Source organism: Vanellus vanellus, assembly GCF_965231255.1.
Source record: "Vanellus vanellus genome assembly, chromosome: 2".
NCBI lineage: Eukaryota > Metazoa > Chordata > Aves > Charadriiformes > Charadriidae > Vanellus > Vanellus vanellus.
This window is the reverse complement of record NC_138906.1, coordinates 33,019,853-33,025,852: the sequence shown is the minus strand read 5'-3', so window position 1 is coordinate 33,025,852 and position 6,000 is coordinate 33,019,853.

Here is a 6,000-nt window from a genome sequence, read left to right as displayed (position 1 = left end):
TGATGTATGAAAGGTATCATTTCAAACATGCTTTTGCAATGTGTAGGGACCAGAGCTCCAAGAAAGTATTTTGTTAGCGATGTCTCTGAAGGTCATCCAAGCCTTATGCTAATCATTCAGACTCCTACCAAAAAAGAGTCAAGACATTTTGTGCGGAGGAAGAAGGTTTTCAGAAGTCTTAATTTAAGCCACAGTTCTGACTTTAAAGCATGAGAAATAGCTATATCCAGTTCATTAGATACAGCAGTCAATTGCAGGATTATTATTCTATCCGGGTATACGCTTTCTTAGGGTAGCTTCACTCCTCATCTTCACTCCAAAGACAGGAGAGGCCTCTTGCATGCTAACTGCTTTGAGAAGAGATTAAAATTCAGAAGTATCCTTTGAATTACTATTTTTAGGGTGTGTAATCTGTATTGTAACTGCTTTAGCAAAGAGAATTTCAGAAGGTCAAGATCTATTCAGGAAGCATCAGAACTACAATCCTCATGGGACAAAACACAGCAGTTCTTCCAAAAATAAACCCAGTTACAAGAAATCACTTTTTTAGTTAGGGCTTTTTAAAGCCCGTCTATTAAATAAAAATCTGGCATGTTCTCTGTCTTCCAAAAGCTCTAAAAAACTGTCATGGAATGCATATTGTCTCTAACTGGTTATTTAAATTTCATTACTTTTGTGAGGTCTATGAAGTACAATGGTTTCCCATTAACTTCAGAATGTGCATATACAATTTAAATCAAAAGCCAAGTATTGTGTGATACAGTATCCCCAAATCCCATTTAGGCACTAAGAAGAATTGTAAGCATAAAACAAATCCCAGGCAGAAATCCAGATAGTTAATCCTCCATATATATAAAGTTATTAGGCAATATTTGGTATGAAAATTCTCCAGGTATGCAACTTTAGTTGTTGGGTTTTTTGTTTGTTTGTTTGTTTCTTTGGGTAAGGGGGGGTGGAGGGGGTGGTGTTAATGCCTGTTTAGAGAGACAGACATATACAGCCTGTTCTGATTCAAATTTAGGCAGATAGATATAGTTCAAATGTTTAAATTTCTTGGAAAAGTTAGACTTTTTTTAGGGTTTCAGTTGGTCATTAGGAAGAAGATGGTGATCTTCCTGCTAATCTAATTCCTTTTATTCTGATGCGATTGCAAAGGCTAGATTAGAGGCCCTTGTTGGAAGTTGAAAATACTTGTCATTCCGCTTGTTAATGTAAATGTTTGAAGCAAGCAATTCCATCTGTTTCACACTCACCTTAGACCAACCAAGACGTTGCTGCCTTAAGGGGCAGCCTGAGGGAGTGGTTACGTTGCATTCAAAGCGAGCCACACACATATAGATGAACCCCAGCGTGATTTAGAGCAAACTGCCTGGAGAGGTTGAATCCTGTGCCTGTCAAGGGAGGAAGGACACGCCTAATTTAGTCATACAGGACTTTCTTTCAAAAGTCTTCAAAGACATTTAACTGTCTCATTGACTGCATATAAAACATTAGGCATACCAGAGAGGCCTCTTTGCTTGATCCCAGAAGGAACTTTTGCATTTCTTCTTCCTGGAATATTGAGTTGCCAGCAATGCTGGGGCTGCTGAGCACTGTGAAAATGTCACCCATTTGCTTTTGGTAATGTAGCAAATGTGGAATACTTTTTTGCTGTAATAATAGCTTAAAAGCCAAAGGAGAAGTGTTGATTCTGTTTGTGGCACAAGCTGCTTCATAAATAAAGGAGCACTATGCAATTAAGAAGCTTATGTAACAACGCCTAAACTATATAAAAGTGTTATTATTTAAATCTGATATTAAAAATACTTGACATGCCATCAGTTAAACTTTGTGACCTGTAGTTACTGTTGCTAAACTGAATTTTATTGGCTTAAGATTTGCCAAAGAATACAAAAAAAAGATAACTTAGTACTTATACAGGATGCAAAAAAGAGTTGAATCTAATGTGATGGAATGAAAAATATTTCAAATAATCTTTTTTTAAAAAATTGGCAGTCAGTATACTCTTGATGCAGAAAGTTATTAATAGCTGCAGACAGGGAGTAGTTCTCAAAACCTTATTTATTCCTCGAACCTTGCTTTCTATGGAAAAAAAAATACGCTAAAATAATCTATAGAAAGCATATTTTTTCCCCAGTAGTTCACAGATGGGTGATTCATCAACTAGTTCTTGAAACAGGGAAAAAAGATTTTCTTTCTTTTAATTATAATATAACTCTCACAGTAGCTCCTATTTAGGACCAATTTAAAACTTAAAAAGGTGCAAGAACAAAACTGGTTTTCTGCCCTTTTCCCCTTGTAATCACAGTGAAAATGTTTTCTGGAGAAGCTTCTAGAAACTATTCCAGGATAAGCAATTGCCACAAGAATGTTAAATGCTTGGAGGAGTTTTAAAAAGAGGGATGGGCGAAAACCTTAAACTTTGCTTTGAGGACAAATTTGTCTGTATCAGAATTTGTTTATGTAACTTAGCACGTGAGCTAAAGCAATTACACGACAGTAACAAAAAAAGGAAAGAAAGGTATAGACTAGTGCCTTAGAAATCTGTGCTGTGTTAACTATTTTTCATCTAGTGCTTTTCAAGGAAAAACAGTTGTAGTGGATCACTATTTGGTGATTTAAAGCAGAAACGTTTCACAATCCTAGTGGGTCTTAATGTTGAAAAATTAATGTCCCTCTCCTCTCCTCTCCTCTCCTCTCCTCTCCTCTCCTCTCCTCTCCTCTCCTCTCCTCTCCTCTCCTCTCCTCTCCTCTCCTCTCCTCTCCTCTCCTCTCCTCTCCTCTCCTCTCCTCTCCTCTCCTCTCCTCTCCTCTCCTCTCCTCTCCTCTCCTCCCCTCCCCTCCCCTCCCCTCCCCTCCCCTCCCCTCCCCTCCCCTCCCCTCCCCTCCCCTCCCCTCCCCTCCCCTCCCCTCCCCTCCCCTCCCCTCCCCTCCCCTCCCCTCCCCTCCCCTCCCCTCCCCTCCCCTCCCCTCCCCTCCCCTCCCCTCCCCTCCCCTCTCCTCCCCTCTCCTCTCCTCTCCTCTCCTCTCCTCCCCTCCCCTCCCCTCCCCTCCCCTCCCCTCCCCTCCCCTCCCCTCCCCTCCCCTCCCCTCCCCTCCCCTCTCCTCTCCTCTCCTCTCCTCTCCCTTTTTGAGTTGCATGATATATTTGATGAAAAAGGTTTTCAAGTTTAGGAAAAGCAAAGGGTCCAGTAAGACACCTGGCTAAACATAGACAACATGAATTTATTTTTTGTGGTTCACCCCTACCACATGTGAGTTAATTCATCTGTGTTTTATCTTAGTTGATCTGTCCTCATTCAACTCTTGACCTAGTCATGTAGACAACCAACTTTGTATTCAAACACAGCCATCAAGCTGACTGCATAAACCTACTGAAATGTGCCTCCATCAAACAAACAGTGATGGAGTCTTGTAATGACTTAGGCACAGAACCAGCTAGGCCAGGTAAGAAACTGTCCAGTACTTTTCCCTGGATTTTGAGGGGAAAGAAGGAGGAAGAAAAGAGCAGAGCCCTGTGAAACTGGCTGAGCTGCCAGGGCCTGCAGCTGTGTCAACACCACATCGTAACTGCCAAATGTTTCTGTGACTGCAGAGAGCAGCTCTTATCCCATCTGGGAATTAGGAGCTATTTTTCACAAAACATTGCCTTCCTTTTAATAAATGAGATATGTTAGGATCTGTTTTAATGGTTTAATGGACTTAAAGTTACTCTTTACAGCCAAATTATGATCCTGTTTTGAAGTCTGCTGAGGCCAATGCAGACACATTGCACGTGTAAATGAAATGACGTTTTCGGAGCAATGAGGCATCTGGAGAGGACACCACTGTCACTGCACTCACACCAGATTTGATTTGCCTTATCTGTTCCTTGTTTCATGCCTTCTCTACATATCTGATGGGTATACGTAGTTAACTAAAGTTAAACAACAGGCAGCAAAGACTTCTATTAAACCTTTTACCAGGTCACCTACTAACAGAATTAATCATAGAACCATAGAACAGCCCAGACTGAAAGGGACCTCGAAAGATCATCTGGTCCAATCTTTCAAAGGAATGGGACTATAAATGAGATTATCTAGCACCCTGTCCAATCCCATCTTGAAAACCTCCAGTGACGGGGACTCTGCCACATCCCTGGGGAGGTTGTTCTAGTGATTGATTGTTCTCACTGTAGAAACTTTATTTCTTATATCAAGATGAATTAGGTGGACTTCTTCAGCCGAATTCTACTGTAACAGATGAATCAGAAGGGAATTAGGCTAAATGTTCACTATTATTCTTGAGTCAGTAAAATCAAGAATGGCATAATCATCTAGGTCTTTTTCCCTATAACTTCCAGTCCCCCAATGTTTAGCAATGGTTGTCAGATAATTAGGTGTACCAGGCACAGAGTGAATTCAGGAATAATTTTAGACAAGTCTTTATTGTGATCCCCTTATTACTTTCTCAGAGAGGCCAAAAGCTTCCTTTAAATCAACTTTCCTATCAGAAAGAGCCCTAGTATTATGTATACCTTTCTTGAGCTGTCAGTGACACTTGTGTTTGGGAGCATTTGCATTTCCTGAGTGAAAGATCAATCTGTGCTATTGTTGATCCAATATTTAGACAACTGTCTTTAGACAATTACAAATAGAAAACTTCAATTGCTGGTTATTTTCAGTGAATGCTTCAGTAAAAGAATACCTGCAATTCCCAACAGTTTATTGATTGCTAACAATCTTTAAGGGTAGCAGAACATCTGATACCGAGTCTTGGATTCAACTTTTTTTTGAATGATGACTTTTCAGACTATAGATATAAAATAACATAAATAAACGAGGCTGCTATTTATGGTTAAAGCAGTGGGAGTTTTGTATCAAAACGTTGTGGGAGATCTGTAATGTAGTCTGTGCTTCTGCACAGACTTCTGCAGCATTTTATAGACTCTGTATAGCCTGACTCATTTGTCAGATTAAGCTAGTGCATATGTTTGTGTGTTTTTCCACAAAAATTAACAGACAACATTTGAAAGAACTTTTGTTGATCTCAGTGAGAACCTAGTTTGGTTTTTGGTTTGGTTTTGTTCAGTTGTCAGTTTCTTGAAGAAACGTATTACAATCAAATTCTATCCTTTCATCTACCATATCCATGCAAGGAAGGAGGTGCACTCCAGCCCTATATCCTTTTTTTATTTGGATGCAGTGTCAACTCTTTGATTGCTAAAAAAGGAGTCCACTTGTTACCTCCCTCCCTTTAGAAAAAAAGATGGCAGCCCAAATAGCACCATTTTGACATTGCGTTCATACCACTACTGGTATCCAGTGTTGGAGAGCCCCAATATAGACCATATTTCCAGGCTTTTTAGTGAGCTATGCGGGCAGCAATGAAAGGAGTAGCATGACAAGCTGCGTGTGCAACACTGAATGTCAGGGTAAGAGAGGGTTTGAGCATTGTTTTGATCATTTGTGCAGCTCGCGTCTTAGTGCCTTACTAACATCATCTATGTTCAAAGGATCCCACTTTGAGAACCACTGATGTAGACCATGGGACTGGTTGTATGTCTTTCTATATAATTTTTTTTTTTTTAAATAATCTTTTAAGAAAAGAAATACCTTGAAGTTTGCTTTTCCTTTCTTTTTCATGGGCATTTGAGATCAGTTTAGACTGGACAGAGTATGTAGATAGACAGAATAGATAGTTTTCATTTCATGAAAATTTGTTCTTTGAATTGAAAGGGAATGGTTTTGGAGGAATGTCAAAAATGGTTCCATCCTGAAGACCAAAATGAAAATATTTTTTTTTAAAGTGATATAAAGTTTTCAATGTAGAAAAACTAGACAAATTCAACTAAAGCTCATATTTTTCTGTCTTCAAAAAAACCTCAAAAGACACCAACATATCTTTCCTGATTTTCTTACTGCCAGTATACAGATATAGATCCTTAATTAAAAACAAAAACAAAAAAAAATGCCAAACCCACATATTTTAGTTTCAAAACAATGCTTTCTTTAATATAGA